Here is a 12,081-nt window from a genome sequence, read left to right on the forward strand (position 1 = left end):
AGTGCAGTGGCACAATCTTGGCTCACTGCAACCTCTACCTCTCAGGTTCAAGAAACTCTTATGCCTCAGCCTCCTGAGTAGCTGGGATTACAGGTGTGCGCCACCATGCCTGGCTAATTTTTGTATTTTCAGTAGAGACGGGGTTTCACCATGTTGGCCAGGCCAGCCTCAAACTCCTGATCTCAAGTGATCTGTCCGCCTCGGCCTCCCAAAGTGCTGGGATTACAGGCGTAAACCACTGTGCCTGGTGTCCTAGAGCTTTTTAGTAGATTCCATTAGATTTTCTATGTAAAGATTATGTCATCTGTGAATACAGTTTTAATTCTTCCCTTCCAGGCTTTACAGCACTGGCTACAATCCCCAAGTACAATGTTAAATGGAGATGGTGAGAGCAGATTACTTGTCTTGTTTCTTCTCTTAGGGAGAAAGCATTTAGTCTTCCATCATTTGTATATGCATTTTATCACTGGAGAAGTTTTCTTCTATTTCTAGTTTACTGAGTTTTTTTTTTTTTTTTTCAAGAATGAACATTGAATTTTGGTAAGTGCTTTTTCTGAATCTACTGAGATGATCATATGTTTTTTTTTTTTTTTTTTTTTTTTTTTTTTTTTTTTTTCTGAGACAGGATATTGCTCTATCTTCTAGGCTGGAATGCAGTGGCATGACTGTGGTTCACAGCAGCATTGACCTTTGGAGCTCAAGTAGTCCTCCCACCTTAGCCTCCCAAGTAGCTGGGACCACAGACATACTACACTGGCTGATTTTTGTTTGTTTGTTTTTTTAGTAGAGATGAGGTCTCCTTATGTGGTCCAGGCTGGCCTTGAACTCCTGAGCACAAGCAATCCTCCCACCTTCATGTCTTAAAGTGTTGGGATTACAGGTGCGAGCCACTGCACCCAGCCTCTTTTCATTTGTTAATATGGTGAATTATTACATTGATTTACATGTTAGCCATTTGTTGCCTAACAATGGGGATGCATTCTGAGAAATGCATTGTTAGGTAATTTTGTTGTGCAAACCTCATAGAGTGTACTTTCACAAACCTAGATGTTGTAGTCTACTACACACCTAGGCTATATGGTATAGCCTATTGCGCCTAGGCTACAAACCTGTACAGCATGTAACTGTATTTAATACCATAGGCAATTGTAATATAATGCTAAGTATTTATGTATCTAGATGTATCTATACATCGAAAAGGTACAGTAAAAATGCAGTATAAAAGATAAAAAATGGTACACTGTGTAGGGCATTTACCATGAATGGAACTTGCAGGCTTGGAAGTTGCTCTGGGTGAGTCAGTGAGTGGTGAATGAGTGTGAAGGCCTAGGACATGACTGGGCACTACTGTCGACTTTATAAACACAGTATACTTAAGCTATACTGAATGTATAGAAAACATTTTTCTTTCTTCAATAATAAATTAACTTAGCTTACTGTGACTTTTTTTACTTTGTAAACTTTAATTTTTTATAATATTTTGATTCTTATAATAATACTTAGCTTAAAACACAAGCACACTGTGCAGCTGTACAAAAATACTCTTATGTCCTTATTCGGTAACGTTTTTTCTATTTTTTTCTTACTTTTAAAATTTTTTTTGTTAAAAACTAAGACACAAACACACACATTAGCCTAGTAGGCCTACATAGACTCAGGATCATCAGTATCACTCTCTTCCACCTCGACATCTTGTCCCACTGGAAGGTCTTCAGGGGCAATAACATGCGTGGAGCTGTCATCTCCAGTAACAATGCCTTCTTCTGGATACCTCCTGAGGGACATGCTTGAGGCTGTTTTGCAGTTAACATTTTCCAGTTAAATTATTTATTTCCAAATTTTACTTTAGGTTTGGAGGTTTGTGTACAAGTTTGTTACATGGGTAAATTGTGTGTTGTCGGGGTTTGGTGTACAGATTATTTTGTCCTTTTTTTTGTTTTTTTGAGATGGAGTCTCACTCTGTTGCCAGGCTGGAGTGCAGTGGTGCGATCTGGGCTCACTGCAGCCTCCACCTCCTGGGTTCAAGTGATTCTCCTGCCTCAGCCTCCCGAGTAGCTGGGACTACAGGCACATGCCACCATGCTCGGCTCATTTTTTGTATTTTTAGTAGAGACGGGGTTTCACCATGTTGGCCAGGGTGGTCTCAAACTCCAGACCTCGTTATCTGCCTGCCTCAGCCTCCCAAAGTGCTGGGATTACAGGTGTGAGCCACTGTGCCCAGCCCATCTTTTTAAAACAAGTAGGAGTGGCCAGACACGGTGGCTCACACCTGTAATCCCAGCACTTTGGGAGGCTGAGGCGGATGGATCACAAAGTCAAGAGATTGAGACCATCCTGGCCAACACGGTGAAACCCTGTCTCTACTAAAAATACAAAAATTAGCTGGGCATGGTGGTGCGCACCTGTAATCCCAGCTACTTGGGAGCCTGAGGCAGGAGAATTACTTGAACCTGGGAAGTGGAGGCTGCAGTGAGCCGAGATGTGCCACTGAACTCCAACTTGGCTACAGAGTGAGACTCAGTCTCAAAAAAAAAAAAAAAAATAAATTAAAAAAAAAAAAGTAGGGGTATACTCTAAAATAATGATGAAAGTATGGTGAATACATAAAGCAGTAACATAGTCACTTATTATCAAGTATTGTGTACTATATATAATTGTATGTGCTATACTTTTATATGACTGGCAGCACAGTAGACTTGTTTACATCAGCATCAACACAAACACATGAGTAGTGGGTTGTGCTACAATGTTGGGATGGCTGTACTGTCACTAGGTGATAGGAATTTTTCAGCTTCCCTATATTCTTATGGGACCACCATAGCATATATGTCTGTCATTGACTGAAATGTCATTATGGAATGCATGACTGTATTAAAAGTAACCTTTCTTTTTCCTTTTTGAGATGGAGTCTTGCTCTGTCACCCAGGCTGGAGTGCAGAGGCGCAATCTCAGCTCACTGCAACCTTTGCCTCCCGGGTTCAAGCGATTCTCCTGCCTCAGCCTCCTGAGTAGCTGGAACTACAGGTGTGTGCCATCATGCCTGGCTAATTTTTCTATTTTTAGTAGAGACAAGGTTTTTACCATGTTGCCCAGGCTGGTCTCAAACTCCTGACCTCAGGAGTGATCCTTACCTTGGCCTCCCAAAGTGCTGGAATTACAGGTGTGCGCCACCATGCCTGCTCCTAAAAGTAACCTTTCATTCCTGAGATAAACCCCACTTGATTCTGCCATATTCTTATTCTATTTATATATTGTTGCAATTGATTTCCTAAAATCTTGTTTAAAAAATTTGCATTTCTGTTTATGAATGATACTGGTTTGAACTGAGTTTCGTAATATCTTTGTTTTTGATATCAGAGTAACACTGGAAACCTTGAATGAGTTGGAGAATGTTCCTTTTCTTCAGTTTTCTGGAACAGTTTGCATAGAACTGGTATAGTTTCCTTAAATGTTCAATGGAATTTACCAGTGAATCCATCTAGTCTCAAGTTTTCTTTGTCGAAAAGTTTTTAACTGCAAATTCAATTTCTTTATGCCATACAAGGCTATTAAAGTTATCTGTTACTTGAACGAGCTTCACACACTTTTCAGAAGATCCGTATATATATATTTACATGTTTATACACACACACATATATATTTTTGTAAAAGCTTTTAAAGAAAGAATCAAACAAAATACATAGAAACAAATGATCTGGACATACAGACAAAGCTGTGATTCACCCGGAACTTAAACAAATCACAAATTTCATAGTTTAACATTGGGGGGGGAGCAAAACAACAAATAATACATTTTCCACCTCACTAATAAAATATGGGAAGACCTGACTATGAGGGTAGAGATCAAGGCTAAATAAAGCTTTATTTACATTAAAATTTAATTTTTATAGAGACAGGGTCTCACTGTGTTGCCGAGGCTGGTTTCGAACTCCTGGAGTTCAAGGGGTCCTCCTGCCTAGACCTCCCAAAGTGTTGGGATTACAGGCGTGAGCCACCATGCCCAGCCTAAAGCTTTAAATCATTGGTAATTATTACAACGTGCAGCCCGGGCTATACATGTTGCTGGGAGCTGATTACTCCTATATCTCACTGCAGCATAGAGTTGAGTTATGGCTTCTCCCCACAATATTGTGAGTTTAGTGTGGAGAACTGTAAAGAAAAACAAAAGAAACCCCAAATAATAATTACAACAAATATAACAACAACCACAATAATAATTATAATAATAAACCCCTAAGGGATGTGTGAGCTGGTTTTAATTAAGTAGACCAAGAGATATTGGTTCTGATTTGCATTCATCTCTACAGTAAATAAAACCTTGTTTTTAAAAAGGTTCACATGTTCCTAATGTTAAAACACATATATATACACTTTAACCTTTTTCCTTTCATATGCAAAGATGTTACTTTTCATTATCTCAAGAATATCTTCTTTGAAGTCTGTGAGGGTGAGTTTCAGCCACCAGAAATTGGTGAAGTGGGGGACAAGGGGGTGTGCTTGTCTCTGTGGGTACAAGTCTAAGTAAAGGAGGAGCATATAGGGGCCAAAAAGGGACAGGGAAGGGAAGTTGGAGCAGAAGGATACCTCCCTAGGGGAAGGCAAGAGGCTCTAAGTGGTAGAGCAAAAACATGGGTCCCTGGCAGCAGGCTGGCCGGCATAGCCTTAAGGTCTCAGCTGTCAATTTTTTTTTTCAGTCTTTTTTCCTTCTTTGTTTCATTTTGGATAATTTCTCTTGCTACATCTGGAAGTTCACTAATTTTCTTTTCTGTAGTGTCTAATCTGCTGTTTGTCCCATCCAGTATATTTTTCATCTCAGTCGACATGGTTTTTATCTCTAGAAGTTTAATTTGGATCTTTTTTCTTTAATATCCCAGGTCTCTTAGCCAGTCTTTAGCTTCTTGGACATATGGAATACAATTCTTTAAAAAAAAATTTTTTTTACATAGCTATCTCCTCAAACATATAATACTCAAACATACGTATTTATTTACTTAGAAATGCTGGGGTTTGGAGATGTTAGAATCAATAATGCTTATTATTTCTTGATCCTAAATATTATCAGAACATAAAATAATTCAAATTATAAGTGATAAAAGGATGTATTATAATCTTCTGATCTCTTAGGCTAATAGAATAAACAAATCATCTCTTAAAATACAATCAAGTGATATAGTATTCAGAGAAGTAATTACTAATGTTATTTATTTAGAAAACATATATGCCTTTCAGACTATTGTATCCGTTTGGTTGCTTTCCTTTTATAAAGGAAAGTCTTCAATACACTACAATAATTATTGAAGAATGAGTAGTTTTATCATTTATCTCACCATAATTTAACAAATACTTGGGTATAGAGTTGAACTGGTTTATCTACTGTTTACACTTTTGAAAGGCATTCAATTAAGGTTAGTTTTAGTAAGGATTTTAGAATCTCAGATGGTACTTTTCAGCTTTAGGAAATTGGAATGTGTCCCTGGGCTATGCCCCTGCCAGAGTGCCAAGCTGAAAGAATGTAGGAAACCTCTAACCAGGCCCTTCAGGGGACTCTGCAAAATAATGAGGTCACTAGCATGGAGAGCTCTGGACTGTGAGGCAGTTGGAACAGGATTCTATAACTTCTTTCCAATATTATTATTATATATTGTATCTCTTTGAGGCTGAGAATCCAGGGAAGGGAAAGCAGAAATGGGGTTGCTCAACTGAGAGGTTAAAAAAAAGATGAGGGGTGGGCCGGGCATGGTGGCTAACGCCTGTAATCCCAGCACTTTGGGAGGCTGAGGCGGGCAGATCACGAGGTCAGGAGATTGAGACCATCCTGGCTAATATGGTGAAACTCCATCTCTACGAAAAAAATGCAAAAAAATGAGTAGGGCGTGGTGGCGAGTGCCTGTAGTCCCAGCTACTCTGGAGACTGAGGCAGGAGAATGGTGGGAACCCAGGAGGTGGAGCTTGCAGTGAGCCGAGATTGTGCCACTGCACTCCAGCCTGGGCAACAGAGCGAGATGCTGTCAAAAAAAAAAAAAAATATATATATATATATATATATATATATTTTATATATATATATAAAATATATATATATATATATATATATATAAAAAATATATATATATATATATATATATATATGAGGGATGAAGGACCAGAAGTTAGAAGAAGGAAGAGCAGTCTTGCAAACTTGAGGGAGTGAGGAGAGGAGAGGGATGTGATTAGAGAAAGAAAGCTCCCTTAGAGGCCCTGGAGGTAATGCAGTTCTGGAATACAATTCTAATAACTACTACTTTCCCGTTCTTTATTCTCACATATTTCTGTGTTCTCATTCCCTGTCCTCCTTCCTCTCTCTCTCTTACTCTCTTTTTCTCTCTTCTTCTTTCTCTTCTGGACACACACACACACACACACACACACACACACACACACCCCCCTGTTTAAGAAGTGAATGTTAATATGGAAAGCAGATGACAAGGGAGGTTAGATTGAATTGTGGAGTATTTATTTTAGTTTTTATTTCTATAGTTTTAGGGGTAGCCAGGATGGTCTTAATCTCCTGACCTCGTGATCTGCCCGCCATGTAAAGAGACTTTCTTTACATGGATGAATTGTATAGTGGCGAAGTGTTGGCTTTTAGTGTACCCGTCACCCCAATAGTGTACATTACAACTCTTTTCTATTTAACTACTGTATGCTTCTGATCCAGGGAAGTTATCTTTTAAGATTTCCTTTAATTCCCTGGTACAGATGCTTCTTGCCTTCTGATGGCATTGTATTCCAATAAACCCATCATAAGTTGAAAATATCATACATTGGGCCAGGTGCGGTGGCTCACACCTGTAATCCTAACACTTTGGGAGGCTGAGGCAGGCAGATTGCTTGAGCTCAGGAGTTTGAGACCAACCTGGGTAACGTGAAACCTGTTTCTGCCAAAAATACAAAAAATTAGCTGGGTATGGTGGTGCGTGCCTATGGTCCCAGCTACTTGGGGGGCTGAGGTGTGAGGATCGATAGAGCCTGGGAGGCGGGGGTTGTAGTGAGCTGAAATCGCACCCCTGTACTCCAGCCTGGGCGACAAAGCGAGACCCTCTCAAAAAAAAAAAAAAATTACAAATTGAAAATGAATGTAATACACCTAACCTACTGAACGTCGTAGCTTAGCTTAGCCTACCTTAAATGTGTTCAGAACACTTATGTTAGCCTAAAGTTTGGCAAAATCATTTAACACAGAACGTTTTTTTTGTGATGGAGTCTTGCTCTGTCGCCCAGGCTGGAGGGCAGTGGTGCTATCTCAGCTCACTGCAAGCTTCGCCTCCCGGGTTCACGCCATTCTCCTGCCTCAGCCTTCCCAGTATTTGGGACTACAGGCGCCCACCACCACGCCTGGCTAAGTTTTTGTATTTTTAGTAGAGGCGGGGTTTCATCGTGTTAACCAGGATAATCTCTATCTCCTGACCTCATGATCCACCTGCCTCGGCCTCCCAAAGTGCTGGGATTACAGGTGTGAGCCACCGCACCCAGCCACGCAAAGCCTTTTATATAATAAAGTATTGAATACCTCATGTAACTTATTAAATACTGTACTGAAAGTGAAAAACAGAGGGGTCATATGGGTCCTTTAAGTACAATTTTACTGAGTGAGTATAGCTTTTGCACCATTGTAAAGTGGAAAAATTATAAGTTGAACCATCATAAGTTGGGGACCATCTGTCTGTACAATCTTATATATAATTAATTCAGAGGTTTATTGATTGATTGATAACATTTTCATGCTGTAGCACCCTTAGTTCTACTTTATTAGCACTTGTGATTGTATTGTTTATTGTATAAGAAGTCTTAAATCCTGTGTTCATAAAATTCCTTCCAAAGAAGTCAGCATACTTCATGCTAATTAATTTATTGATTGTCTCAGCCTTTGGCTTTTACCATACCCAAAGAGTATCCCACTTCCTCAGGCATCCAGGATCCTGCTTCAGCTTAAGGGTCATTGTGTGATCTTGTACTGTGCTAATGAAAGGAACGCTCAGATGATAGTGTTGTGGGCAGAGCCCAGGCCTGATTCTCGGGGACTTCGAAACTTCTGGCCAGTAGGAAGGAATACATGTGACACTGTCCTTGAACTCAAAACTACCCACCACATGTAGAATTTGCTCTGACACTGCAAATACTCAATTGGACTCAGTGTAATATTTGTATCTCAAAGGAATTGAAAGCTGAGATTTCAAATGGGTTTCATGGAATTTTGATCACTTAGAAAATAATTAATGGAAAAATATCTAGCTGTTAAAATTGCATCATTCTTCTTGCAATGCTTTTAATTTTGTTACACATGTTTTTTGTTTTTATTCTTGAGTTCTGGTCTGAAGGGATTGTCAGTGTTTTGTGTTTGATCAGAAGATCCATTGCCCTTTCTTGTATCCCTGCCCTACCTCCATGAGTCTCCTTGTAATACAATTTCAGAAGAAAAGATGAAAATTGAGGTCTTTGTTAACTCCTAACAGGTGATAGAAGGACATGATAGAACCTGGCAGATTTTCAGTGGAAAAGATTGAGGCTAGAATTAAGAGACTATGTATGTGTTTGCATGCATTCTATAGTCTTATCTGTTGGTAATTGAAAAGTTACAAAGTAATGTATGCAAAATACATGTAAGGTATATAGAATAACAGGACAATGAATACCCAATGTACACAACCCTCAGATTAAGAAAAAAATTATCGTTGCCATTGAAGATCTCCATGCCTTTCCCCTTTCTGAGGTAATCTGAATTTTGTGTTTTCTTTATACTTGAACCACATAGTTTGTATCCCTAAACTGTGGTTTAATTTTACATGTTTTTGACACTAATCAAATGGAATCACGGTGCAGATATTTTTCTGTGATTTGCTTTTTTCCCATAACGTCCTGTGTGTTTGCTTTGGTTAGATTTTGCACGTAATCATGGGCTGCTTGCACACAGATGTATAAGTTTATTTTGTAGTAATTTTCCTTATTCATCTCAGAGAATATGATTTTTATATTTCGGTCTTGTGAAAGTAAAAGAGAATGATTTGCGACTGGATAAAAAAAAAAAAAAACCAGTCTTCTTTAAGGCATTCTGTCTCCATGCACTCCACCATCCTCACTCTGGAACCCATTGCAGAGGAGCTCTTCAAGGGGGTGTTAGATTTTTCCTCTTTTACCTTGCCTTGGGCAGGCTGAGACACCTTCTGCTCTTCAAATAGTTGTGGCCTAGTGCTTCTTTACCCTGTATATAAGAATCACCAGGGGAGGGGAGCTTTAAGAATATTCACACCTGTGTGCAAACACTGACCAATTAAATTAGAATATCTCCTTTACCTACAATTAAGTTAGATTATTTCTTTTACCTGTTTTTAAATGAAAATTTCAATTTTGTTTTAATTGAGTTGCTTCTTTCATATTGATTGTAGGTCTTTACATATTCTGTATATTGATCCTTGGACTCTTACGTGTTATAAATATTTTCTCCTAGTCGATTGATTTGTCTTTATGATTCCTTGTGGCTTACAGAAGTTTTTGATTTTTAAAATTTGAGACTTCAGCATTATGACATCTGTATTTTGTGTCTTAACTAAGAAGACTTTCTTTACTCCTAAGTTTGAAGCAATTTTTCCTATATCTTACTGTATTTATAATTTTACTTCCAACATTTAGCACTTTAAGCCACCTACAGTTTATTTTATTTATTTATTTTTTTATTTTGAAACAGGGTCTCACTCTGTCACCCAGTCTGGAGTGTAGTAGCATGATCTCAGCTCACTGCAGCCTTGACCTCCTGGGCTCAGGTGATTCTCCCACCTCAGCCTCCTAAGTAGCTAGGTCTACAGGCATTCACCACCATGCCCAGCTAATTTTTGTATTTTTTTGTAGAGATGGGGTTTCACCATCTTGCCCAGGCTGGTCTTGAATTCTTGGGCCCAAGCAGTCCACCTGCTTTGGCCTCCCAAGGCCACTGTGCCCAGCCTGCAGGTTATTTATTTATTTACTTAGGGATGGATTCTGTTTGTTTCTTTGTTCATTTACGGACAGAGTCTCGCCCTATTGCCAGGCTGGAGTGCAGTGGCGCGATCTCGGCTCACTGCAACCTCTGCCTCCCGGGTTCAAGTGATTCTCCTGCCTCAGCCTCCTGAGTAGCTGGGATTACAGGCACCTGCTACCATACCTGGCTAATTTTTGTATTTTTAGAAGAGACAGAGTTTCACCATGTTGGCCAGGATGGTCTCAATCTCCTGATCTCGTGATCCACCCACCTTGGCCTCCCACAGTGCTGGGATTACAGTCGTGAGCCACCGTGCCTGGCCTATTTTTTAATGTGTGGTAAGAATCTAACTTTTCTTCAAACAGATAGCCAGCTGTCCTATTATCATTTGAGTGGTTCTCCCTCCTAGTGATCTGAAATACTTTTTTTTTTTGAGACCTAGTCTCGCTCTGTCATCCAGGCTGGTGTGCAGTGGCGCGATCTCGGCTCACTGCAAGCTCCACCTCCTGGGTTCATGCCATTCTCCTGCCTCAGCCTCCTGAGTAGCTGGGACTACAGGCGCCCGCCACCACGCCCAGCTCATTTTTTGTATTTTTAGTAGAGATGGGGTTTCACTGTGTTAGCCAGGATGGTCTGGATCTCCTGACCTCGTGGTGATGTGAAATACTTTAAAAATAATTTCCCTAATGTGTTTCTAGACTGTTTCCTTCTAATGATATCTTTGCCAATTTCTAGTTGAATATCATCATCTTTTAATTACTAATGTGTCATAGGATTTTTTCAATTTGATAGAGCAAGTCTTTTCTCGTTACTCTTTTGCAAACATTTCTCATCTATTTTGGACGTTCTTAAAAATTACTTTTTATCAATGTGAAATTCATATCACAGAATGTTAGCCATTTTAAAGGGAACAGTTGTAGTGAGTATGACTAGTAGTACTTCTTGTGGTTTTGATTTACATTTTCCTAATGTCTGATGATGTTGAGCATCTTTCCATAAGCTTGTCGGCTGTAATTGTATCTTCTTTGGAGAAATGCCTATTCAGATCCTTAGCCCATTTTTTTTTTTCATTTGATTTTTAAGATAAGCTTGTTAGGCCGGGTGCAGTGGCTCATGCCTGTAATCCCAGTGCTTTGGGAGGCCGAGGTGGGTGGATAATGAGGTCCGGAGTTTGAGACCAGCCTGGCCAATATGATGAAACCCCGTCTCTACTAAAAATATGAAAAATTAGCTGGGCATGGTGGCGTGCATCTGTAATCCCAGCTACTTGGGAGGCTGAGGCAGGAGAATCACTTGAACCCAGGAGGCAGAGGTTGCACTAAGCTGAGATTGCGCCATTGCACTCCAACCTGTGTGACAGAGCAGGACTCCGTCTCGAGAGAAAAAAAAAAAAGATGAACTGGTTAATTTCTATTAAAAGGTCATGATTGGAATTTGTGATCGCATTGACTTTTTCAACTCATTTTTAATTGACATCTTTATATTATTGAGTCTTTTTTGATCAAAAGCAGGGTTTATTTGTTTAGGTCTCTTTTATGTTTTCGAGTGATCCTCATACTTCATTCAGCCTCCTGAATAGCTGGGACCACAGGCATGTGCCACTATGCCTGGCTAATTTTTACATTTTATTTTTTGAACAAAGTCTCACTCTGTTGCTCAGGCTAGAGTGCAGTGGTGCGATCTCGGCTCACTGCAACCTCCGCCTCTCAAGTTCAAGTGATTCTTGTGTCTCAGCCTCCCCAGTAGCTGGAATTACAGGCATTCACCACCATGCCTGGCTAATTTTTGTATTTTTAATAGAGATGGGGTTTCACCATGTTGGGCAGGCTAGTCTTGAACTCCTGACCTCAAGTGATCCACCCACCTTGGCCTCCCAAAGAGCTGAGATTATAGGCATGAACCACCGTGGCCGGCCTTCCTTCATGTTTTTAAAAATAATTTTAAAATTCAAATTAGATTTCACACCCTACTAGCTTGTGGTTTTGGTTGCTACTTAGAATTGATCTTTTTTTCTCCTTGCATTTTCAAATTTATTATTGTTGGCATATAGGCATGTTATCAATAATATAATTTGTGAGTATGTCCTTTTA

General features: G+C 39.6%; 1 protein-coding gene and 1 long non-coding RNA gene across 2 annotated transcripts in view; one reads left to right on the plus strand and one right to left on the minus strand.

Annotated features, from left to right (window-relative positions):
* LOC105473922 (DIS3 like 3'-5' exoribonuclease 2) overlaps positions 1-12,081 on the plus strand; it is a 374,047-nt gene that overhangs the window by 7,534 nt on the left and 354,432 nt on the right.
* LOC139357245 (uncharacterized) overlaps positions 9,155-12,081 on the minus strand; it is a 40,423-nt gene continuing 37,496 nt past the window's right edge. The window contains exon 4 of the long non-coding RNA XR_011610137.1: positions 9,155-9,238. This is a non-coding gene — a long non-coding RNA (uncharacterized lncRNA). The remainder of the gene's footprint in view (positions 9,239-12,081) is intronic.

The sequence above is a fragment of the Macaca nemestrina genome, chromosome 11, assembly GCF_043159975.1.
Source record: "Macaca nemestrina isolate mMacNem1 chromosome 11, mMacNem.hap1, whole genome shotgun sequence".
Taxonomy (NCBI): Eukaryota; Metazoa; Chordata; class Mammalia; order Primates; family Cercopithecidae; genus Macaca; species Macaca nemestrina.